General features: G+C 47.2%; 1 protein-coding gene across 29 annotated transcripts in view; it reads left to right on the forward strand.

Moving 5' to 3' along the window:
- The first annotated feature begins 2,323 nt into the window (after positions 1 to 2,323).
- Positions 2,324 to 26,162, forward strand: part of PTK2 (protein tyrosine kinase 2) — a 192,975-nt gene continuing 169,136 nt past the window's right edge. For 17 of the 29 annotated variants that reach the window (XM_027560729.1, XM_027560731.1, XM_027560740.1 and 14 more), the window contains exons 1-2: positions 2,355 to 2,480; positions 25,692 to 25,788. The gene's annotated coding sequence lies outside the window, so the exon portion shown is untranslated. Of the gene's footprint in view, positions 2,481 to 25,691; positions 25,789 to 26,162 lie in introns of all 29 variants that reach the window. The other 12 variants (XM_027560747.1, XM_027560756.1, XM_027560745.1 and 9 more) reach the window with 12 other exon arrangements.

The raw sequence follows: 26,162 nt of genomic DNA on the forward strand, positions 1-26,162 counted from the left end.
AACAAAATGAGAGACTTAAAACCACAATATTTTATTTTATTGGCTTATAACTGTCTGGCTAGGCAGTCTGGGTGCAGCTGGAAGTTCTAGGTTTCTCTGGGTCTCAGGTGGCTGCAGTTGTCAGACAGCTTCTCTGGGGCTGGGTGGCCCAGTGCAGCGTCATTCATCTTCCTGGTGGTTGGCAGCCTGTTGACCTGGGTGCCTCAGTCACCACTCAGTAGGCACACTTGGGCTTAAGACAGTGAAAACTGCACGGCCCCTTGAGGCTTCAGCTCAGAAATCATACATCACCTGTGACACATTTTAGTGGTCAAAGCAAGTTAACAAGATCGGTCCAAATGCGTGCATGCTCAGTCGCTTTGTCGTGTCCGACTCTTTGCGACCCTATGGATTGTATCTTGCTGTGCTCCTCTGTCCAAGGGATTCTCCAGGTAAGAATACTGGAATGAGTTGCCATGCCTTCCTCCAGTGGATCTTCCTGACCCAGGGATCGAACCCGTGTCTCTTATGTCTCCTACATCGGTAGGCGGGTTCTTTACCACTAGTACCACCTGAAAAAGTAGATTCCACTTCTTTCAGGGAGAAGTATAAAAAATTTGGTGCCCATTTTTAGTCTACACATTAAGCACAATCCCCCAAAGATATCATTAATATAACTCCTTTTTGTCCTTCAGTCCTCTTCTATTCTCATTCCATCCTTATACTTCTGAAAATAATTCCTTACTTCACACCACGCAAAGCTTCATTCACCACTCAACAAATATTTTATTATGTGCCAGGGTCCCAGAAGTGAACAAAACAAATCCGCTCTAGAGAATCTACTATTCTAGTGGAGGGAGGAGACAATGCAGAAATAAGCAAGCACACACTGTAGGGCTGTGATGTCCAAAGCACAGAGCACATGAGGCGGTAGAGCCTGTGTGTCAAAGGGTGGGGGGTGGTGGGTGGTTCCTATTACAGAGAGAGAGGGTTGACATCTAATGAGGTGACATCTGAGCCTAAAGGAAGTGAGGGAGTAAGATCCAAGCAGAGGGGAAGATTTCCAAGTAGAGCAAACAGCCAGTGCAAAGGCCCTGGGGCTAACATCAAGAGACACCATTTCTTAAGATCTTAAATGTAGTTTTAAAAAAACCTTACATATTCACGAAAGAACGATAAAAGGAAACGTTTAAAAATTGCAGAACTCTTGCTAAGCGAAAGCATTTTATTCTACCTGATTTAGTGATAACGGGATTACAGCTTCTCAGAAGGGAACAGAGGGTCACCTCTCTGAGCTTCAGGGAGTTCACCTTTCAAAAGGAGAACTGTGTGCCTATCCCGCCTCTCGCCTTGTGGCGGGGATCAAAGGGACACTATGAAAAATGAAAGTTGCTCTGCTTCTGGTTTCGTTTCCTACCGCAAGGGTGCCCGTGATTTTTTTTTTTTAAAGAACACAAATCAGATTATCACTTCCGCTTAAAATCTTCCAAAGGATCCCTGCTGCCTAAAGTATAGGAGATCCAGGTACCTGAGCAAGATTGCGAGGCTCCTAGCCATCTGCATTTCTTACCCAGCACCCCCACCCCGCCACTCCACACCCCCGTCGTACTCCTGGCAAAACCTGCTCTCATCGCAGCTGCCTCCCTGCCATCCCCTCGTGAGTCTCAAGCCTCAGCCCCTCGGGGACCCGCGCCATCGGGGTTCCGGGCCCAGGTCAGCGCCCCGCGGGTGCTCAGGCAGAGGTCCACCTTCCAAGATCAAACCTGGGTCCGCCCAGCACTAGCTCTGACGCCCCTGAACCCGCTCCCTCTCTGCAAAGGGTCCCCAGTAGGGTGGGCGTGAAGCCTGGAGGGGACCCGGGCCGGCGCGGGCACACAGCGGGGCTCCACACCCGTGCCTCGGCCCCTGGGGACCGGCTGTGGGGCTGCCGACCGGGGGAGCGGTGCCTCCAGAAGGGCTGCGTCTGGGGCTCCGGGCAGGGAAAGGGTGCGAGGGCTCCCCCGTAGTCCCCTCAACTCCGTCGGCCCAGAGCTGCTGCCTCGGGGCGTCCGCTTGGCCGGGTGCCGCTCCCGCCCCCAGCCAGGGCTTCCCCCGGGCCTGCCGTTCGGGGTCGCAGCCACGCCCGCGGCCGCCCGCAGCCCGGCTCCGGCGTCTCCCCAGCGCGAGCCCGGTGGGTCGAGCCCGGCCGCGCGCTGGGCATGCGCGGGCCGCGGCGCGCCTGCGCGGTACTCCCGGGAGGCGGAAGCTCGGGGCAGGGACGCGGCCGAGCGCGCGCAGCGGCGGGGGTGGGGCGGGGGCGCGCCTCAGCCGGCCGCCGCGCACGCGCGGCCCGCGCCGACGCAGCACGGCCCCGAGGGCGCGAGCCCGCCGCCGCCGCCGCCGCCGCCGGGCCGGGACCGCTGTGCGCCCGCGGCGTGAGGCGTGGGAGGGAGCGCGGCCCGTCAGCCGCGGCGCCGCCCGGTCGTCGTCCGCTTTCGCCTGCCGGCACCGCCGCGGTCGGAGTGAGTGAGGGGCCCGGGCCGGGGCCGGGGCGTGGGGCCGACTCGCGGAGCTGCTGGTTGGCAGGGCGGCGGCCCCAGGGCTGAGGGGCCGAGCGGGGCCGGACCGCCCTGTCCCGGCGGCGGGTGCGGCGGGGACAGGCCCCTCCCGCGCCGGCCAAGGCCCGGGGAGGCAGGGGCGTGAGGGAAGCCGGGGCGCCCCGGCGGGCCGAGGGGTGCGGGGCCCGGACAGTCTGAGGGTCTCCAGGCCAGGGGCTGGTGGGGGAGGCCGGGGGCTCCGGGAAGCATGGGCTCTGGGGGGACGCAAGGAGGCCGGGGGTCCGCGGGCTCGAGAGTCCGAGGGTCTGGAGGCCGTGCGGGCTCGGGAAGGGAGGCCGGCTGGCCTGTGCCGGAGCGGGCCGAGGGCCTCCACAACAAAAGGGCCGGGAGAGGACTCGGCCGGGGCCGGGCCGGGCGGGCCTCGAGCCCGCGTGCGGGGCGGCCGGCCGCCCGCGGCCCCGCGGCCCGCGCTCAAGTTTTCTGCCGCCCGGAGCTTTTCCGGCGGCCGCCGTAGACCTGGCCGGACTCGCTGCGCTTCCCAAGTTTCCTCCTCTTCCCGCCCCAGCCCCCAACTCCGCTGCGAGCTGGCTCTGTCTCTGTCTCTCTCTCCGGGTCCTTCCCTAGCACCTCTTTCTTCCTCAGAGGAGGATGGATGTGTGTGTGTGTGTACGTGTACGCTGCTATTAATACTTGGTTTTATTTGACTGCAGCATTTTGTAGCTTAATGCACTAAGGGTAAAGGTTTTTTCCTGTTGTTGATGTTGTTTTTTGAGCCATTTCAGCAGTCTTCTTGTTCAGTTAGCCTGCAGCTGGGTTTTTGGCAGTGAGACTAACATAATAGTAATATTGTGGTAATATGGGAACCGCTTGAAATACGGTCAAGTTGAAGGCTGTGTCAGAGTTTGAGAATCTGCACTTATCTGAATCTGCACGACCATCATTGGGATTCTTACTTAGGATGTAAACTTCTTCGTGGTTGGAAAAACAGGCCATCACTGTTCGAGATGAAATACCAGAGCCTCACCCTTAAAACTTTTTGTCAAACGGGTAATGAAAATAAGTCTCTTCTTTGAAATGACGCAGCCAAGCCCTCAGGTTAGTCGTCCTGTCTTTTGACAACCTCTGAAAAGCGGGAGGAAAGTATGTGGATGACGTGATTTAAGGTTCACAGTAAGTTAGCATTCAGCTTACTTTGTTGAGCTGTAGTCTGGATAATATTTTGGTCCAATTGTGCTGTTCAGTTAATTTTTAAAACCCTGTAGTATTTAAACACATGAAACTTTGAAAGGAAGTTTGTGTTTCAACTTTCAATTCATAAAAATACTGTCTCAGTATCTTTATGAGTATATGGTTTCATGTTTTTGGCTGTCTTTGGAGGGGAAAAGCTAGGCAAGTTTACCATTAGCATCTTCTGAACACTCATGTACTAAAGATAAATATTATAGATTCTTCTCTGGAGAATTTTTCAGGTCATTATCAAATAATCCAGTTTAATGATGAGCACCGGAAAATACTGTTTAAAACACATGTTCCATTTTAAACGCGCCCGCACATAACACTTAAGGAAAGGACTAAACAGAAGGACTTGTACATCATTCAGAGGTGATGCATTGAGGAGCAAGTGCTTGGCTAAATAAAGACCCTGCATCCAAAACTTAGTATTTATGAAGCTGAGGCCGTGGGTCCCCGAAAGTGAGTCATGAAGTGTTAGATCAGGAGTGATGTTCCACTAGTGTAATCGTCTAAAGTGTCTGGGAAAGGTGGGAGTTAGGAGTAGCAGTAAGGGTCATGAAAATGTTATTAGTGAGTAGTGAAAGTCGCTCAGTTGCGACCCCACGGGCTATACAGCCCATGGAATTCTCCAGGCCAGAACACTGGAGTGGTGGCCTTTTCCTTCTCTAGGGGATCTTCCCTACCCAGGGATTGAACCCCAGTCTTCTGCATTGTGGGTGGATTCTTTACCAGCTGAGCCACAAGGGAAGCCCAAGAACACTGGAATGGGTAGCCTGTCCTTTCTCCAGCAGATCTTCTTGATCCAGGAATCGCACCAAGGTCTTCTGCATTGCAAGTGGATTCTTTACCAACTGAACTATCAGGGAAGCCCAGTTTAGTTTTTAACGAAACTCATTTCTGTAACGCTGTGTCCTTTGTTGGAAAGTACAGACATTAATGTTCCAATTCTCAAAACTAGGTTCTTCAGCTAGATAACTTTTCTTACTAGAAGGTTGGCAAAATTGTCTAAATAACAAAATTGTATTGTTAAAGCCTACCCTTTTAAGAGAAATACTGGTGAGTTCCCTCAGAAGAAATTACTCTGTTGTATTTTGTGATACATATGTAGTCTGTGATGTAATAAAGTGGTATGGATAGTAAAAGAAAACTTTGAAAGTTACTGTCTTTGCATGTTATTTTGAATTAGGGAGGTGGGATCTTAGCTCATATCTCTAAAGGTTTTATGGAAACCTTTTTTCATGTACTTTGAGGTGTCTTAATTTTCAAAAAAATAATTAAATATTGTTTTAAGGATAACAAAAGATGCAATTCAAGTAGCTAATACAATATATAAATCTTTAACTTTTAAAATAAAACATTTTCAGTTTAGATATATTTTCATCTAGAATAAATCTGGTTTTAAATTTCAGTGGCATGAAAAGTTCTATTATTTTTTATTACTGTAGCTTTATAGTATAGTCTGAAGTCAGGAAGCCTGATTCCTCCAACTCTGTTTTTCTTTCTCAAGATTGCTTTGGCTACTTGAGGTCTTTTGTATTTCCATACAGATTTTTAGAATTTTTGTTGTTATTTTTGTTCTAGATCTGCAAAAAATGCCATTGGTAAAACGTTCTGTTATTTTTATCATATTTGTGAAATGAGGTTTTTTTTTTTTTTTTTTTTTTCTGGCTAGTAAATCAGAAAAATTTAGTTTCTGAAGTACTTTACTTTGCCTTAATGCTCTAGTTTAAGAACATATTTTCATTAGTTTTCCCCTTACTAAAATCCCTTAAATAATTAGCAAGAAATTACTGTAGGAATCTTTGAGAATTTTCAATGCCATCTGTATAGATTATTTAAAATGTTCGCGTAAGAAAGTTTGGGCAAAGCAAATGGCCTTACTTGAGTCGATAGTACTAAGCTCCAAGAAGTTTATGTACGCACAGAAAGCTTCAGATGCTGCATTGCTCACCCGTCCTCAGAAGGACCCTGGGTGAGGGAGGTGGGGGGAGAGCAGGTGTGGGTCCCCTTGGGCCACCTGTGTTTTTCTCGCTCACCCAGCCACGTTCAGGAGTTAGGGTTTTTTTCCCCCTTCTTTTCAGTGTTTGCTGCTGCTGCTGTGTTGCTTCAGCCGTGTCCAACTCTGTGTGACCCCGTAGACGGTAGCCCACCAGGCTCCCCCATCCCTAGGATTCTCCAGGCAAGAAAACTGGAGTGGGTTGCCATTTCCTTCTCCAATGCGTGAAAGTGAAGTCCCTCAGTCATGTCTGACTCTTCGAGACCCCATGGACTGAAGCCTACCAGGCTCCTCCGTCCATGGGATTTTCCAGGCAAGAGTACTGGAGTGGGGTGCCGTTGCCTTCTCCATTTTCAGTGTTTACTAGTGGATTTATTTGAGTCTTTTATTGCTTTTTCTCTCTACTGACATTTTGGCAGATTTTTTTTTTTCCCCTTTTTTTCATGACTACCAAAAGACAACTCAATGCAAGAGAAATGAAATTCATGTCTACCAGTTTCTGGTATTAATTTCTAGGAATTCTGCCAAATCTTACCATTTAGAATTACACAAGTGTGTTTCTGATTGGAAATCTGTAGAGGAACCCCCTCTGTTCATAGCTATAACAATTGCATTTTTTTTTTTTGATTAGGCTCAATGATGGAAATAAAATTCAGATGCACAAATACAGTTACAATTTCAGTTTAAATAGAATTTTTAGGGAGTTGCCTAGTGGTCTAGTGGTTAGGACTCCATGCTTTCACTGCAGAATACCTGGGTTCAGTCCCTGGTCAGGGAACTAAGATACTGCAAGCTACATGGTGTGGCCAAAAAAAAAAAAAAGGAATATTTTAGCAAAACTGTTAAGTCTAGTGTGCTTTGCATAAACACTAATGAAGTGATTTATAGACAGAAGTAGGAAGTGTTTCCCCAAGTGGCACCGTCGCCACTCTTCAGCAGTTGGAAACCTCAGAGGGAAACGCTCGTGGCATCACCACAAGGACATGAAGGACGTGCAGGCTTTTGCTTACACACTTTGCATTTAACTGAAGCGGCCCTACCTAAATCTTACTTACGTACCTTGCCGTGTACTGTAAACTCATTTTTCAGATCCAGAAGAATGACTTAAGTTATATATTTGAATATTATCCAGTGAGAGGGGAAGAACATCGCTGGGCACCTGGTGGGTGCCCATGTTGTTGGTGGGTGTCACTGCCTTTTTATAGATGAGTTAAGTACTGGAGAAGCTCTGCCCTGTAAGCTGCACGTGTTAGACGCCGTATGCCAGGGCAGAGCCAAGTGCTGTAGTGCTCTATCTGCTTTATTCCTTGAGAAAACTAGAGCGGTACTTGGGTCTGCAGCTTCCTTTTGCAGATGAAACAGTGGAAGCCTAGAGGTACAGTCGCTCATTGTGGGTCTTCAGCCCACAGGGGTGGACCCAGCTTGGCTGGACCTGGGGGACTGCAGTGTGAGCTCCTGACAGCCTGCGTGCAGCCTCCCTGGTGGGAAGAGCAGCAGCCAGTAAAACTCTAACCCGGTCTCCTGCGGTGGGAGTAAATAGAGTGCTAGTGTAATGACCACGTCTGGGAAAGTCTAGGTAATTATATTTTCACTTGAACCTGACACTTTGGATTATGAAGTGCTCATCTGGTTAACATAGTGTAAGTAACCATTTTGATGAATATACCAAGATTGTTTCATTATTTGACATCTGTTTAGAATCAGGTAGATAAAATGTATAATGCATGATGCAGTGACTGATCCTTCTTATTTATCAAAGGATGTGCGTTAGTAACCTCCACGTTTACAGTTTTTTCATTGGTGACTTTTTTTGAAGGGTGGGTGTTGTTTGAAGACAGTTTTGTGGGAAGCAAGGGGTATGTAAAGGGAAAAACAAATTGCACATGTCTCACACAGGTATGAGCCCCTTGTGGTAATCCTGGTATTTATAATCTCTGACACACTGCTGCTCTATAAATGTTTCTGAAATTAATGTGCTCATTCTCACCAACTTAGAATTTTCCATTCTTCTTTTAAGAGTCGGCACATACTCTGCTCCTTTATTTGGGGCCTGTGAACCAAAACCAAGGGTTAGAAGGACCTAAGCTTTCCTGTCTGTGGGCTCTCTGTGCCTGGGATCTCCTTTCTGCCTCCATTGTCTATACTGAAAGTCCTGTAGCTTGGATTCTGCTGTGAGCCGTGGTGCTTGTGTCTACTGGTAACCAAAGCACCGTGTAATTGTCTTTGCTGGCCTGAAGGAAGAGCTTACAGTTGTACACATTATATATATTTAGTGGCTTGTGTGTCTTCTCATGAGAATTTAAGCACCATGAAGGCAGACACTTGGTTTTTCACACTGTTGGGTCACCAGTGCTCAGCACAATATTTATTGAGAAGAACTGAAACTTGTTAATAGTTGTGTGTGTGTGTTAGTCACTCAGTTGTGTCCCACTCTTTGCGACCCCATGGACTATACCTTGCCAGGCTTCTCTGTGCATGGAATTCTCCAGTCAAGAATGCTGGCGTGGGTTGCCATTCGGTTCTCCAGGGGATCTTCCCATCCTAGGGATCAAACCTGGGTCCTCCACATTGCAGGCGTATTCTTCACCACTGAGCCACCTGGGTTGGAGGACAGCTATTACATCAGCCAGTCATCTGTGGCTTTGCTTGCCTTGGTGAAGGACCTCCCTTTAAAACCATGTAAAACTCGATACTAGGGAAGAATTGGATTATCTTTGTTTCACTCCGTCTGCTTTATTTTAGATTACTGCTATCATCATACTTGGACTAGGGAAAACATACTGCTGTTCCCCTTTACGTTTTTGAAGTGTTCTTTTATAGAAACTTATCCTGTATTAATTGATCTTGTGTTCATTAGGAGGCATCCTAAATTCTGCAGGCATAGAAGACTACTCAAGGTGACACAGAATGAGTGGGGTTTATAAAAGCTCCTTGATTACTGGTCCAGAAGCTCTAGTGTGTCTTTTACTAATCAGCTGGATTCATTGGCTGCCGTACAAGAGTTTTACATTATGCCCTGAAACCATTTTTAAAAACCCATTTCCTGTTGCTGCCTGCCAGTTATATAGTATGCCAGCTTTTGCTTGCCATGACAGGTCCCTTACCTTTCGGTCATTTGGGGTGTCAGCATTTGGATAGCAGAGAGTAGTTTGTTCTGCTTCATCGAGTTCCCCCTTAGTCCCGCTGTACCGTGGGGGGAAACACACACTTGCAGGGTCTGGGGAGCTCCAGGTTGTTGGCAGTGCTTCTCAGGGTTGTCCCAGGTCAGAAGTGCAGAGGCTCCAGCCTGATTTCTGACCCACTGACTCCGGCTCTGGGGGCAGGGCCGGCTGTCAGTTCCAGCTTGCTGTGCTTTCAGTGCGTGCTGTTTGTGAACCACTGCCTTAGAGGGCTTAAGAGAAACACAAGTTGTAGCAGGCAAACATAAGCCATAAATGGCAGAGGTATGTATGAGTATGGTCTCTTTGACCTCTTTAGATTTGCTAACAAGGTTGTTTTCCGAACAGTACTCTTAAATATGTTTTTGGAGTCTTGAGAAGACCTCATAGTTCCTTTTGTGTAGAGATTTTGAAGGTTTTCTGCTGAGCCCACTCAGTTCTTTTGAATCCTGGTGTGGATTTTAAATGAACAATCTCGTGTTGCAGTAGCAGTTTGTATGGCTCCTGGACTTGTGGCTTTTGGCAAATAGCAGGGGAGTGTGTGCATGCGTGCATATAGCAGGGGAGTGTGTGCATGTGAGTGTGAAGGCTCACGTTCCTTGGTGGTTTTGTTTTGGTGCTGAAGAATTGGCTAGCTTTTGCTAGAATCAGGGTGATTGCCAAGTCTTGGGGTGACTGATGAAGTGGTATTGTGTGAATTGATTCTATGCCTAGCATTACATTTGTACCTGAATTTCATGAATTTGGTTTTGCCTCTCTTTTTTCTTGAGAGGCAGCCTGAGTAAAAGTTAGTGTACCACCGTGGGATCGACCCTGGGCCTTGTGCAGAGTTTGATGCATGTGTTGGTAAATAGCATATTGTCAGCCTGGGAACAAGGATTCTCTGTTGTCTTTTCTCGTGCTACGTGGTCGGTCAGTAATTGTGTAATGATGGAAGGAGGGTACCTCCTGCTGGGGTCCTGGGAGGAGTCAGTCACCCAGACTAAACCAAGTAGCTCTGTTGTGGGGGCTTTGTGGGAAGGGGGTCTGTAACTGTGAAAGTTGTTACAGAGGTAGAGAAGCACTTATCAAAGGCGATGGAATTAAATGTAGTCTCAGAACACTGAGGAGGTTGTTTGCATGTGAGTTCTGTCCCCTCCCTGATCTTTCAGTCAGCTGTGCAGCTCCATGAAGGCAAAAATAATAGAAATGAGCTGGTGGAGAGAGCTCTTTGGAACAATCTCTGTCTCCTTAAAATTGGCCAAGTGAAATTAAAGTTCTCGTTAGTAGTCTCCCATTAATGTGACTCTGGTTAAATGTACAGCTGCCCGCTCCTGGGTGTCCGAGGGGTTGGGACCAGGACCTTCCTTGGATACCAGGTTCCTTGGGTGCTCAAGTCCCGTATATACAACTGTGCACACCGTCCTGTGTACTTTATAAACGTCTCTAGATGACTTACAGTACCTGGCACAGTGGAATGCTGTGTAAATTGCTGCCAGTGCGGCAAGTTCAAGTTTCCCTGTTTGGAACTTTCTGGGCTTTTCCCCAGTGTTTTCAGCCTCACATGGAGGACCTGAGGTTGTGGAGAGCTGACTGCCCTTGGCATGCCTGGCTGAGAGCAGCTTCTCAGTGGGTGTCCGTGGATGGCCCTCCTGGGCCCCTGAGCAGCCTCCCCTCTGATGACAGCGTGGGCTCCTGCCGGCTCCCCTACCCGCCTCTCCTGGTGGCTTCTGCAATATTACCGCCTTGTGGTTTTAAACAGCCTTTTCCTGGTTATAATGAGGTTACACATCTTTCTATACATTTACCGGCCATTTGGATTCACTGTTTTGTGAAGTGCCTGTATTTTTATATTAGTTTTAAAAAATATATTCATAGACTTTTTTATATGTTCAGGACACAGGTCCTTTGTTGGTTATATATTTTTCCACTTTCTCTCCCCACTTTGTTGTGCAGTTTCACTGACACAGTGGGTTTTCTTTCTTTTTTTCTTTTTGTCTTTTGAATGAAGAGAAGTTCTTTTTACTTTTATTTTTTGGCCGCACCACACGACTTGTGGAATCTTAGTTCCCCGACCAGGACTTGAACCCCGGCCTTTGGCATTGAAATCGCAGAGTCCTAACTACTGGACTGCTGGGAAAGTCCTCAGACATTCTTAAGTTTATTGTGGTTAAGTTTATTACTGGGAATTATACTTAATTCCCAGTGATCAAGTTAAAATGTGAGTTTTCAATTTTATTTTAAAAACTTTGTGGAAGTTTTCAGACATATGCAAAAACAATGTTGTAATGATCTCTCCATGTTCATTACCACGTTTAATGATGGTCTTCATTAAGATTGTTAACTCGATCGGTGGTACTGGTTTACATTTAAAAGACATGAAGGAACTTGCTTTGAACACATATGCTTATGTTGGCCAGATATCATGGCTTTTGCTGAAATGTGACATAACAATTTATGACACATTTCTTTTGGAACAGAAAGGGATCAAGTGTCACTGTACAGCTTTTTAAAGTTGGTGATGCTCAGAGGCATCTAATAGTCCTAACCAGCTGGGTGTTAAGCAAGGCCGTGGATCTCTCCACAGCCTCAGAACCTGGGGTGGAATGGCCCCTCCTTCTTTCTTCCCTCCCTCCCTTTCTCTCTTTCTTTCTGTTTTTCTTGTACTTGAGTCAAAATACACGTTGCTTGCTTTGCAGTGTTCGTTTAATGCTCCTGATAGCAGTGTGTCTTTTTTTTTTTTAAAACTTAGTCATTAGGATGGAGAAGCAGCATGAAGCTTTAATAGAGCAAAACTCATCAGAGAAATGCGCTTAGTATGTTAGTCCTTTTCAGGAGATGCTTTTGTTAAACATTGAAGAGATAGAGAAGAACATGTGTGAGGTGTGAGTAAGCTGTAGACCAAGAGTGCTCTGACCTCCCAGAGAAAGGCGCCCGAGGCCACAGAGGTGCTGGCCGCTCTGGGGGAAGAGGCCGAGGCAGGAACATGTAGGCTCTGAGGGCATCTAGGCTTCTGTCTGTGCCCAGGACTCGGCCCTGCTGTTGTGGTGCGAAAGCAGTCGTGAACTCTGGGCAAAGGGGTGAATGGTCTGTTTTCCAGTACAGTTTTATTTCTGGACCCTGAAATTTGAATTTCATGTAATTTCACATGCAACAAAATGTTATTACTCTTTTTTTAAAATTTAAGTTTACTTTTGGCTGTGTTGGGTTTTTGTTGCTGTGCAGGTTTTTCTGTTGTAGAGTGTGGGCTCTAGAGAACAGGCTCAGCGGTGTGACTCCCGGGCTCTAGGGTGCAGGCTCAGCGGTGTGACTCCCGGGCTCTAGAGAACAGGCTCAGTGGTGTGACTCCCGGGCTCTAGAGTGCAGGTTCAGTGGTTGTCACTCCTGGGCTTAGTTGCTCTGAAGTATGTGGGATCTTCCTGAATCAGGGATTGAACCCCCATCTCCTGCATTGGCAGGAGGATTCTTTACCACTTAGCTACTACGGAAGCCCGTTATTATTTTAATAATTTATTTAATCATACGCAGTTAAAAACCGTTCTTAACTCATGGGCCGTACAAAAACAAACGATGCAGCCACCCTGGTTTAGAGAAGAAAGCTAGCCTGGCAGCTGTGGGCCAGCTGCAACAATGGAGAATCCCCTCCCGCCCTGAGCCCACCTGTTCCCTACCACGGCCCCCTCTTACTTTGTAAGCCTGTGTAGCCGTCTTCCTTCAGCCTTCTGAGTTACCACCTCCTTCTTCAAGCCCTGCTACCACTGTTATTTTACTCACCTTTATTTTCTTTGTCACTTGACCGTGACAGAAGATCTGAGAGCAAAATGTTCACTACTGTATCCCCAACATTTAAAACAGCGGTCACTGAATGAATATGGCATTTATCATTTCTTTGTGTCAGTTTTGTTTGTGTTGAACTCTCTACTAGGGAATCACACTGCATTTGTTTTTCTGCGACTGGCCTTCTTTCCGCTCAGCACTGTGGTTAAGACCTGTTGGAGGGCTGTCCGTGGTCAGTGTTGGTTCACTTTCTCTGTTGTGTAATGTGGTCTCCAGTTGATGGGCATTTGGATTGTTTCCAGCCTCTACTGCCCACGTGCGTGGATGTCTCGCCTGCCCACGTGGGGTGTGATGCCGGTTCTGGCTGGCCAGCCTTCAGCTTGCCTGCTTCCTGCCAGATTGCTCTCAGGGTACCCTGCCAACTCGCATCCCACTGATGCAGGGAGGTGACTCCTGGCTGCTCTGCATTCTTGGCAGTGCGCTGTAGTTGATTCTGCCTTCTTCAGTTTTGCCGTTCTGGTAGTTATGTAATAGTATCTGTTTGTGGCTTTACACTGAATTTCTCTTTGTACTAATTAGGTTAATAATCTTTTAATATATTGGTTATATCTCTTTCTTATGAAGAGAAGACATTGGCCTGATTTTCTTCTTACGTTTTTCTTATTGACTAGTAGCTGTTTTACATGTGTGGATTACTGTCCTTTGTCACTGTAAGTTGTGAATATATTTTTCCAGTTTGTGTTTATCCTTTTGAGATGTCTTGGAACTAAGGTTCTTAATTTTAACATTGTTGATTCTATCAGTCTTTTTCTTTATGATTAGTTTTTTTGTCTTATTTAAGGAATTTTTCTTTACTGAAGGGTTACAGTTTGATATGAGATATTTTTATTATTTATTCATAAAGCATGTATTGTTCCATTCAGTAAATATGTTTGATATTTAGGTGTTTTTTCTTCTTTTTTTTTTTTGGCCATGCCACACGTCTTGTGGGATGTTAGCTCCTCCACCAAGGATGCAGCCGAGGCCCTTGGCAGTGAAGGTGCCAAGTCCTAGCTGCTGGACCACCAGGGAAGTCCCTGTGTTTTCTGACTGCCATAAAGATTCCTTTGATAACTTATAATTTATTTTAGTGTTTGATAAATTCCAAATGAATGACTATTCTTTGATGTACCTTGCTGTGATTTATTTCTAAAATGGGACTGTAGTAAGAAAATGTGTTCTGTATGGAACCATGTCTTTGAAATTAATGTTATCTTTAATAGATCCATGTGTGCGCTCAGTTGCTTCAATCATGTCTGACTCTCGGTGACCCCGTGGATTGTAGCCCCCAGGCCCCTCTGTCCATGGGATTCTCCAGGCAAGAACACTTGCGTGGTTGCCATGCCCTCCTCCAGGGGGGTCTTCCCCACCTAGGGGTCGAACCTGTGTCTCCTGTCTCCCACTCACGCCACCTGGGAAGCCCAAAATCCTAGTTCAGTTTGGCTGTATCTTGACCCTAACTCTCAAAGTTCTGGACACTTAGGTACATCTCACTTTTGAAAACTCTGGAAACACTTGTTTTATTTCCAGCCTGAAGTCGAGGTGTTAGTGCATGGTAGCAGCTCTTGGACTCTGAAGCTTGAGGACAGGTGACTGCCTCGACTGCCAGTTTGTTTCAGCTTAGCCGAGCGGCGGGGGTTCACGCTGTGCCTGCAGCTGCTTCCTTTCAGTGGCATTTGTTAATTAAGCTGTTTAATTTTACCTTCTCAAGACTGAAAGAAAGAAAAGGAAGAAAATTTTAGTTTGTGGTTATAGCAGGGTCTTTTAGCCAAGTGCTTACTTTGGGTATTCATTTCATTTTTGTTTACAAAAAGTAGCATTGACTTGAAAAGTATCAAAATTAAATAATAGGTCAGAAGTTAAATTTTATTCCTCCCCTAATGTCTCAGGTATTGGCAGCTGAGAGGTTTAGGCATCATGGTTTGTGTAGAGAGGCAGCTCTTTTAGCAGGAGTCTCTCATCTGGGAAGCAGAAAGGCCTGGGTTCAAATGTTACCCCTATGCCTTTTGTCCTGTGACTTTTGACTAGTTGTTTAGTTTGTCAGAGTCTCAGTTTCAGATAGCCCTTATCTATAAAGTCTAGTGTCTATAATCTCTGCCTTTGCGGGTATGTGTGCGGCTACTTTGTAAAGTGAGGCAAATGTCAAGTGCCAGGATCAGGGTCTTTTTCAGACTTACATAGTGCTGGATCACTACAGGCCTAGCCTTTCCACTCACATGTTTCCCTGGCTGCTTCTTGAACGGGTCAGTTGAACTCATTCATTTGTTTAGCATTTGTGAACCCCTGCCTGTGCCTCGTGCAGCACTGAGCCCTGGTGATGCAGGCGGGTGGCGTGGGGCGGGCTCAGGTCAGCGATGGGCACGGCCGGTGCTCCGAGGGTCGAGGATGCGGCCCCAGTGCCGGTGAGGCTCCGGTGTCGGCAGACTTCTCTGTTCAAGGCCAGGCAGTGGATGCCTCAGGCTTTGCAGGCCACAGATGGCCTGCCACGTATTTCTTGAATTTTCCTCTTACAAAGGTAAAAAATACATTCTTAGCGCAGGGACCTTACAAAACCTGGCTGTGGACCAGATGCATTGGCCTCTGCAGGTGTCTGAAAGGATCTGTAGGAGTTCAGTGGAAAGTGGGAAGCAGGAGCGCCCTGTGCAGAGGCGTGGAGGTGTGAGGGCCGCAGGGGTGGAGTGGGCTGTTCCTGTCAGATCTGGAGCTCAGCACGGGCTGGGGAGGAGGGCGGTGAGCTTGGTGTGGAAGGCAGGATGTTTGCACTTGCTTCTGATCCAGAGCAGATGTGTGGGGCCGGAGGAGGCTGGGACGGGATGAGCGCTGTGGCCCTACAGAGATGTGCTCTGGAGGGGAGGCAGGAAGCAGGCGCTTGTCACTCAGGAAATGGCTGCCCAGCTGGCTCACTTGGAGGGGAACCGGCGGAGGGCAGGGTTCAGTTTCAGTCTGCGCTCCTTTGATCATATAATGATGTGGTACAAATAAGTGAGGAAAGCCTCGATCAAGGGTGCAGCTGAGTAGCTGGAGAGAAGGGGGTGATTTGAAGCCGTTTTCTGAGTTAATCTCTGGGTCCTGACCAGGCGCATGGCGTGGCCGGGCGGCAAGAGGGGTCCCAGGTAACTCTCCTGAGGTGACCCGCTCATGAAGCTCTGTTTGCTCTGAAATACGAGCAGCCGCGGTAGCTTTGAGGAGGAAACATTCTTTCCTGGGTCCATGAGCCCCAGAAATTAAGTTGTAAGCAGAATTGTGTGTTTTTCCCTGCAGAGAGAACTTCAGGGCTCTTGGATTACTGAGGAGGAGCCCAGCACCCAGGGGAGCCACTTCTTAATAGATTGTATACATCTGGCGCTCCTCAAAGGTTTAGGCTAATCATCCGAATCATGGTTTTACTTTCCATGTAATACATCGCAAACTGCCAGGTAAACCCCAAATGCATGCAGTCCCATTAGACTCCATATAGACCCATCTCAACTGGCTGTTAGAATGTTCCCCCACCTCTCCTCTCCTCCAGAGACAGACAGCAAGACATGTATTTGGTACATAGGAGGCCGACCAGGTGTGTGGGACTCTGACAGGCACAGAATGTTTTCAGCACGCTGTTGTAAGGTGGGCAGAGCTGAAGTTTACAGTTAGGCTTCTCTTCATAGTCACATACCTGTGAGAGGTGGGCACGTGTCCCTTTTAAGTAGGATTTGCCATTACCAAAATTGAGGGTAGTTTCTACCTAGGAATGTGTGACCTCAGGCCCAGCTAAACTGCGGCAGCCTCATCAGGCAGGAGGTGCCGGGGCGCAGAGGTGACTTCCTGGGAGCTGTGTGTGGCCCTGGCCTTTCCTCTGGTGAAGTTCACCCTTTACTGTGTGAAGCCTAATTATCGTTAGACAAGTTAATTATTTCTGTCATGACTAGGGAGTTCAAGAAATTACTGCTTTTAGGGATACGATATATGTTGCAACCACATGTGGTATAATTTACCACAAAACTAGAAAATCAGAATTTCTGCTCCTAAGTGAAGATGTCTCCAAAAGTGTGCCACACTTGACACCTGTCCTAATGTTTTCCTTTGGAACTTGAATAAAGATCAGGAGTCATGCTGGGAGATAGCTCATTTTTAGAATCAGAATTTTAAAATATTTTGACAGGTTGTAATGAAGTGCTAAAATCATTAAGGTAAAATTAAAATTTATTAGGAATAAATGTAAAATGGTAGACTTAAATCAAAAAGAAAATCAACGGAGAAGGTTGAGGGTGGGTGAAATATGTCCTAACTGTTCCTGTGTGCAGAAGACGGGGTGGTGGAGGATGTTGGTTGACTAAAACCGGGATTGTCAAGCTTTTATGTGAATGGGCACATGAGAAATAGTTTAGGTTTTCCAGACTAATAGACAAAATCAAGGATATTATGTAAATACTTCTATAACAAGAGAGAACACAGAATTTTTTTCTTGGACAGAATCCAAATTATAAGTGCGCATGATTTTTTATGATATCGGTCCCCTGATGAGAGAATGGGATTCTCTTTCAGGGGCGGAAGTGGAGGGGGGGGTAACACTTTTTTAAATTGAGTTTTAAAGCTAGTGCTGCCTGTCATCAGAGTCAGTCACACATGTTCGTCTCCTAATGCTGATCTAACAAGGAGGTATTTCATCTTTGAAAATGTCTTTATGCCGATCGGTGCTCTCAGATCCTGATACCGTGCAGGAGTATATCATTTTAATTGAGCATATTCATTACTTGGAAGGCATTTATAGAATTCTCTTAGATTCTTCTTGATATTTGCCTTTTAGCGTGTCGTCGTATTGCAGATTAATCACTTCCGGTTGATGGTTGGAAGGGGGGGCCTCAACTGCATAGTTAAATGGATTTTGAAATATGTAAATTTTCATTATACTTGCATCAAGGTTCAAAAAATGCTGCTGGAACTGTAGCTTAAACTCAGAAAATACATCTGCTGTGAATTTGTGTGGGAATGGAAATCTCACTTCTCATAACTTCTGGTAGCTTGGGGAGTGTGTAAAGAAGCGTGGTGTTCCTTGTGATTCAGATGTTGGCTGTCATTGAAATGACTTTACTGCAGTAGAAGGGCCTCATATAAGCAGCCTTGGAATTTTAGGTTGGGTTCATTAAGAAATGTTATCAAGTCTTTTGTGCATGCTAAATAGCTTCAGTCGTGTCCAACTCTGCGACCCCATGGCCTGTAGCCTGCCAGGCTTCTCTCTTCGTGGGATTCTCCAGGCAAGAATACTGGAGTGGGTTGCCATGCCCTCCTCCAGGGGATCTTCCTGATGCAGACATAACCTGTCTCTTAGGTTTCCTGCATTAGCAGGTGAGTTCTTTACCACTAGCGCCACCTGGGAAGCCCTTAGCCAGTCTTTAGTTAAAGCTAATTTCATTGACTACAGTGTTCAGTAACAGTAGTAGTCGACGGAGGGTCTCTTTCAGAGCAATTTCAGTCATGCTTCTGAGGTCAACAAGTCACAACAAAACCTACCCCAAACTGCTAAACTGCTGTGTGGAAGGACAAGTCAGACTATTTCAGTGAACTTTGCTGTTGATGCTGCTGGTTCAGCAACACACAAGAGATTAGAAAACTTTGCACAGGGTACCTGCAGATGAAGAACCCAGTGAATAACTGTAGTTGAAATAACCATGTTTAAATGCTTTAAACATCCTAACGTTTTCACGATCTTTGTAAATTTGTCCAGCCAGCCCTTTTCCTGCTTCCCATGTACTTTCAGTCAGCATTTGTATTCTGCTTCAGGTAATACTAAATTTAGTGTTTTGTCCAGTTCTTTGAAAATATTCTCCCTTGTAGTCCACATACATTGTTCTTGGAAGCCAGTTCCTCAGGACCATCGACTCCTTGAGTAACATTTGTTGACAAGCAGCCAAGGAAAGCCCCCAGAGTTGTTTGCCTTGTTCTGTGACTGACTGTTGATGCTGTTTCCTGCACCCTCAACTCTGAGCATCTGTTCTTACTGATAGTCCTGAGCAGGTTTTTTCTCAACACATTTCTCTGGCCGTGCGAACATCGGTGTAAACCGAGGAGCCATCTAGGATTGTGAGCAGAGGCGTAGTGTGTCTGACTGAGATGCCGAGTCACCTACTGTGTTGAGAACAACCACTGGGGTGGCTGGGGCAGGCGCAGGGGTCCTCTGTTCCGCGCTGTTCCTGCTCGGGTGAGTGATGACGGCAGCTCAGGTCGGCATAGTGCTGGTGGCCATGGCACCAAGGGCAGTTTCTGGGCATGTTCTGCAGGAAAAGCCGACAAGATTGGGTGGGGAGTGTGGGAGGAAGGGTCAGGGGTGGTGTCCACTGTTTGTGGCCTTGGCCGTTGGAAGGCAGGGCTCATAAACGTGGAGGACTGCACAGGAGGTTCGTGAGGGAAGATCAGGCCTGAGCTCTGTTGGGCATTTTGAGCAGTTCCCTTGGGCAACCTTTCGCTTCTCTGAGCAGGCTTGCAGCTGGTCCCAGATCCAGTATATCTGTCAGGGTTTGGTCAGGAACTCAGAAGCCACTGTAGATGTTTTTTCAACATAGGAATTAGAAGCCATCACTTGTGTTGGAAGGGCTGGCAGGGTCAAAGGTCAGGGAAGCAGCCCTCACACTGAGTGCGTCCCCGGGTTCCTCCGGGCTCAGCGGTGATATGGACAGTTGGTGCTGCTGCCACTGAACTCAGTGTGTTGAGGCAGGTGGTTCTTGGGGTCTCTCTCTGGGGCAGCTGAAATTCTCCTTGGAACGTACCTGAGGTCTTGGCTGCCATATCAACCTGCAGCTATGCTCCTGCCCACACCTGCCTCTGGGGAGTACTTTTCTCCTTCATCTTATCAGTCTTGCAAGAGTTTCCTCCAGCCCTGAATTGGGGCAGGAAGCAGTTCTGGCTTCTCTGTGGTGCTGGGATGCAGGGTGACAGCAGTCAGTCCAGGACGACAGCCAGGCAGCGGGTCTGAGCGAGAAACACACATTGTAGAGCTGTTGGCAGGAGACAGCACTTCTGTTCAGCTTGCCTGAGAGGTAAGCGCGGCCAGGAGGAGAAAGGACAGCGCCTTGGGGGCTCTAGAATGGACTGGTTAGAGTGAGCAGGAGCCATCTGAGCACTGAGAGGAAAGTGGGGCAGTCTGTTGGTGGTGTTGTGAGTGTTGGTTTTTCAGAACTTAGTAACTTCGCCTCTTATTTCCTGTTACTGTGTTCACTTAGTGCTTAGTACAGATGGATGGCAAACCCTGTGTTCAGCCCTGGCGCAGATGCCCGAGACATGGCATGCCCACCTGTGAGCAGCGCCACCGTGCAGTATTAGAGTATTTTTGGCTAGAAAATTAGTTTGAAGCGTAAAGAAGCTTTTGTTTGCCCAGATGATTTTCATAATATATTCACATTCTTTATATATTTTTGGTTTTTAGAAAGTTGGTTCTGACCTTTTTTTTTTTTTTTTAAGAATACAGGTTCCAGCTTGCCTAAGTATGAAACTGTTGGTAGACTGAGCTTAGAGGAAGGGCGATGCACATGAAGAGGTTGTGTATTTTGGACATTGGAGACCTTCACAGTTAACTCACATTATTGCAGTGTTGTGGGTTAAGAAACGGTGGGTTTGGGCCTTATTTAACACTTAGCATCAAAAAGACCAATTCTCCTCCAGGGGTGCAGCCTATATGTTCGATTCGAGCCAACTAGAATTTGTCAGTGTCGTGTTGAATGTTACTGAGCTTTAGGAAGAATTCTCTGTCGTGGTTGCTTTGGAAAGCCCAGATCTTGTTCATTGTTTTAACAGTAAATTATCTGGTTACTTTGGGAAAGCAGAATAGCACCATCAGTTTTAAGAGTGCTGGTAAGCTAGTTTTGAGCTTCCCTTGTGGCTCAAACGGTAAAGAACCTGCCTGAAGTGTAGGAGACCCAGGTTTGATCCCTGGGTCGGGAAGATCCCCTGGAGAAGGGAATGGCAACCCACGCCTGTATTCTTGCCTGGAGAATCCCACTGACAGAGGAACCTGGTGGGCTACAGTCCATGGGGTGGCAAAAAGTCAGACACGACTGAGTGACTAACACTTTCAAGCCAGCTAACGCTTGAATCCTGATTGCTCCCTTGCTTGCTGTGTGACCTGGAGAATTTAATTCGTTAAGACTTAGCTTTCTTATGTGTAAAATGGGAACACTGATAGTAACCAGTTAGGACTGTGAGGAGCTGGTACTTGCAAAATGCTCAGGAGAAAGGCTGAAACTAACTGTATGATGATCAGGCTTGATTCTGAGGCTTAGTGAGAGGTGGGTGTCAGAAAGCTGGCCAGGTTGGATTGTGCGTTGAAATGAGAACAAGATGAACAGGGTGGTAGAAGGAAATATTTTACCTGTTATTGAAACGTAGGTTTAGAGTGTGTGACTGGTGGAAAATTTTAGTTCACATTGTTAGAAAGGGAAAGGGGTTCAGAGTATCCCAGGTGTCTGTTTATACCCATCTTAAAACACCTGTTCGTGCCAGAAAGGTGTAGCTTATCCACCTTACAGCCATCTTCAGGGACCTGGTAGTATATTTTATTATATAATGAGGCAAGTTTAGTTTCTCTTTATCTGTCTGGAGCAAAAGATTTTACTTATGCATTTTAATTATACAGCTTGGGAAATGTTTGATTTTCTGCTCTTATTGAACTAGTTCAATTTTTATGCTTATATTTTATCAGTTTTGTATGTTTGCTAAGATGCAGAGCTTCATATTCTTAATAAAGATAGATTAGCTCATGGGATAAATAGGAGTGGGGGCACACAGCGGGCGCTGAGTCGCTCACTACTAACATGACAAGTGAACAGCCCTCCGGTGATAAAATGGAATGTTGTTACCTACTTGAATTCTCCTTACAATGAAACAAAGAGCAGTTGTAAAGCACTCAAAAGTCAGTGCATCCATTCATTTATTCATGCATTGTCACTCAGGCATCAAGCATATGTTTATTGATTAAGTGCTCTAGGTGTTTGATACAGTGTATATTATCGGGGTATACAGTCGGGAACAAAAACCAGACCTAGGGAATAACTGGGATGTTTTGCCTTTCACAGCAAGGAGAAGAAAGACAGTTGCAGGAGACTTGCATTTTAATGAATGATGTTTTCAGGTTTGTACTCCTTTAACAGAAAAGAAGCACGCCCCACCCCACCCCACCTCCCCACCCCGCAAAAAAAAAGAAAAAAAAAAAAGCAGAGAGCTTCTAAAGAGCACATGGGTTTTTTTACCTCTTGCAACCAACTGGAATCAGAACTTCACTCTGGCTTTATTTAATAGTGCGTAGGTCCTGAGGCTGCAGAGTTGAAGGAGGCTGTCTTGCTCCTAGAATCTCGTATTTGAGTGGAGGGAGGGGCCGACACGTGGGGTCGGATTTGACATCCACACTAGTGGGTGACCCCTTGTGGCTCAGATGGTAAAGGGTCTGCCTGGGGTTCAATGCCTGGGTCAGGAAGATCCCCTGGAGAAGGGAATGCCAACCCACTCCAGTATCCTTGCCTGGACAATTCCATGGACAGAGGATCCTGGCAGGCTACAGTCCATCAGACTGTAGAGAAATCAGACACGACTGAGTGACTAACACACACGTGTTAAACCAGAAGCTACACCCCAAGGGTGCTTGGGCGCAGAACCGTGTCTCTGCTGTTCACTGATGTGTGCTCCAGTGCCTGGTGCTGTGCACGGCCCGTCAGTGACTCCAGAGGCCCCTCTGGTGAGTGACAGGACTGGGGGAGCGCAAGAGAGGGGCGTGGCCCCCTCCAGACACGCTCCTGTTCAGTGCGGGCAGGAAGGCCCTGGTGGACGGACTGCCGGTGGCACAGAGGTGTGAGGGAGGGCGCACGTGCTCTGTAAACTGAAGTAGCTTAACTTCGCCCGAATGTAGGCTTCTTCAGAGACACCGATGAAAGATGTTAGACTCTGGAGAGTTAGACTGGGCTTGATCCAGAAGGGTCTCAGGCCCTAAATACAGGAAGCACGTTCCCACTTGAGGTCGACACTTCATATTACACGGCACATGCCGTGTCAGAAAAGCTCCATTGTGTCTTGGGGTCCCATTCTGTTAGTGGTAGCTGGAGTACTGAAATTCTGTGAGCCACTGGTGAACTTTTCATCTTTGGGGGAAGATGAGGATATAGGATAAATAATTGTTTTCTCAGGAATAAAAATAGTCTAAACTCTTGAAGGACAGGAGTCTTCTATTTCTATGTCTTGATTTCTAGTTCCTTGGAGGAATGCCAGGTGTGTTGAGTAGATTCTCAGTATGTGAATAAACGAAGAACACCCTTGGCTCTTGTGTGCACTGTTGTAGCGAGCGTTGTGGTGGGTTCTGGAAGGTGACAGCTGAGAGATGGCCTTTGGCAGGTCTCCAGGTGAGCGCGGGGCAGAGGAGTGTGGGTCACTGACGACAGGACGAGGGTGAGTGCTGTGGACAGACCACAGGGAGTGCGAGGGGTCATCGCCCCCCTCGGAGCACTCAGTCCCGGGCTCTTAGTTCTCTTTATACCTGCTGCTTATTTCCACATCCTCTGTGGCAGCCTTTTAGTAAACCTTCCACAGAGTCAGGCGCACGGACTCTCCATGTCCTCTTTCTGGGCTCGGCTTCCTGGAGGTCTCTGTTCTCCCGTGTTCTCAGCTGGCTGTTCTCGTGCCTTCCCTGCAGCGTTGCCCCGGTCGTCCTTTGCTCTTGCCCTTCGGCTTCTCTCCAGGGTTGGGTTTCATGTTTGGGGTACCCTTTGTCTTCGTCTTCCTTGACTGACTTCTTTGTCTTGGTCGACCACTGCGTCCAGAGGTGAACCACTTGAGAAGGATGATCGGGGTCTTGGGGGGGGCCGGGTCGCCTCCCACCTTCCCTCCTCCTGAGCCTCTCTGCTCCGACTGTCCTCCTCTCCTGGCCCACAGGAGCTCCTGTTCTGGAAGCTCCTTCCACCGTCAGGTCCTTGCTGAAGCTCCTCTTCTCCTGTGATTGCCTCCTACTTCGTTATGCTTACATTTTGGGGGAGGACCTTCTCCAGTGGCCTCCTGAGGTAGGACGCTTGGGGCAGAAGGTTAGGGCGTGAGCGTGATTGAGGAGGGTGATTAAGGTGTGGCTGGTGTGGAGTTCTGTTGGCATCGCTCTGATCCATTGCTTCCTGTGCTCCATGTTACTGGTTTTCAGTTCAGAAGCTTATTCTAATTTCTTATTCAATGTAACTTTTTCCCCTCCCATCTTTAGAAGCTTGTAGGAATTTAAAAATTCGGCCAGCTCTTTTAAAATGCCATGAAGTGTGGGTTTCTTTCCATCTACTGTTCTGCTCATTCACTGGGGACCTTCATTCTGGTAACTTCATTCCTCAGTTCTGGGAAAAGTTTTTCAAGTGATTGTGCTGATGCTTTTCTCCTTTCTGTTTCCTTGTTCTTTTTTTCTGGAAGTGTTGTTATCCACGAAACTGTCTTGGCTGATGTATTTTTCTTATTCTTTCTCTCTAGTATACTTCTGTCCCACCGTCCTTCCCTTTCTTCCTTCATTTTTTTATCCTGCTCTCAGGGAGCTGTCTTGAATTTAACTTAACCTTCTTTTTAGTTTTTTGCTTCTGTGTTCAGGTTCTTGAATATTCATGAGTATCCTATTTTTGTTTATTGATTGCAGCATCTTCTTACCTCTAGGTTTTTGATTGTAGAGTTTCTGTTTCTCTCAAGTATTTCCTTACCTCCCAATCCTCCAGAACCCTTTCCTTCTGTTTGCCATGGGGAGGGCCTTTTGACTTTTACATCAGGGTATTAGGGGTGGACGATTTGTTGGGGGATCCCCAGTGTATTTTCAGGTCTTTCTTCTTGGTCTGATTATATTCCCCAAGAATATTCTCTAGTCTCTTTCGTGTGGAATTCTGACTACAGAAATCTGGGGGCTGGGTGGGTGTGTGAGGGGTGGGGAGCGCGAGGACCCACCGTTGAGTTTTGTATGGTGATGAAGTTCCCCTGTGTGTAGTCCAGCTGGGCAGGGGGCCTTCAGTTGAGAGCCACTCTGCTTTTCCTGGGAGTGGCCATCAGGGATGGGGCAGCACTCGGACGCCTGGGGCTGAGCTTCTGGCTGCGGCTTGAGCAGACTTGCTGCTCCCTGTGGCCAGGCCCTGGAGAACGCAATGGCAACCCACCCCAGTACTCTTGCCTGGAAAATCCCATGGACAGAGGAGCCTGGTGGGCTGAAGTCCATGGGGTCGCTAAGAGTCGGATAAGACTGAGCGACTTCACTTTCACTTTTTACTTTCATGCATTGGAGAAGGACATGGCAACCCGCTCCAGTGTTCTTGCCTGGAGAATCCCAGGGACGGTGGAGCCTGGTGGGCTGCTGTCTATGGGGTCACACAGAGTTGGACACGACTGAAGCGACTTAGCAGCAGTAGCAGTGGCCAGGCCCTGTCCTGCCCGCCCCGGTGCTGCCCGCTCTGAGCCTTCTGGGACACCCCGGTGGAAGTGGAATCGGGTCTTAGTTTTTCCACTGCTGGCTTAGAACCTGGCTTTCTTGGCCTGCTGAGTCATTTACTATGCTTCCAAACTTTCATAGTTTCTGTTTCCTCCAAGTTTTTTTTTTTCCCCGTTTTTAAAAAATTTGTTTTCGTCTTTATCTTCCGTGTGAGAAGCTTTTCTCACAGGCTCCAGAATTCTCTTTTTCCCCTGTCAGTTCTGCCTGAGCTGTGTTTTGTTATTCAATTTTTTTTAATACCTCTTTAGTATAATTTTAGTGGGAGAGGGTGAAGTAGATGTATATATTGTTGGTGATCTTTCCCTGAGCTTACTAGCTAACTCTGTGTCATATTAATGCGTGCTTGTTGATACGTTTTAGTAGTCTCCAGGTTTTCACATGTATTTTCTTGACTGAAATGTAGGTTTGAAGACAGGGACTTGATGGCGTGTTTTTACCCTCATGTGTCGTAGGTGATGAGACTGGCTCTGAGAGGGGTGAACACAGTGGCTCTTTGAAAAAGTGGTGGAGAGGTGGTTTTGTAAATGCATGTTGTCTCTCCTTGTCAGGTTCTCGGTGACTGCTATGGAAAGAGGAAGGAGAAAGGAGGAGTGTTTGTAAGTCATCGTGCGACTTCCTCACGGAGTTTTGGTGGCCTTCTGAACTGTGAGTGATTCTCTTGCTACACTTGTGTCTTGGTGTTTTGTTTTGTTTTGATTTTTCTTTCCCCTGTCATAGGGTTTTTTTGACACACAGTGGAAACAAGCAAGAGGTAGTGAATTTTGCAGAGAAGGTGGGAGGAAAAATAGAAGTCATTTAGTCCCTTCTGTATGTGTACCTTCTGTACTTTATATACCTTTTTGTATATATGGTTAACAACTACAGTAACATCACATGGTTTAGAATAGGGCCAACTCTTTGCAAACCCATGAACTGTAGCCCACCAGGCTCCTCTGTCCATGGGATTCTCCAGGTAAGAATACCGGAGTGGGTTGCCATGCCCTCCTCCAGGGGATCTTCCTGATCCAGGGATCGAACCC

Source organism: Bos indicus x Bos taurus, chromosome 14, assembly GCF_003369695.1.
Source record: "Bos indicus x Bos taurus breed Angus x Brahman F1 hybrid chromosome 14, Bos_hybrid_MaternalHap_v2.0, whole genome shotgun sequence".
NCBI classification, from domain to species: domain Eukaryota; kingdom Metazoa; phylum Chordata; class Mammalia; order Artiodactyla; family Bovidae; genus Bos; species Bos indicus x Bos taurus.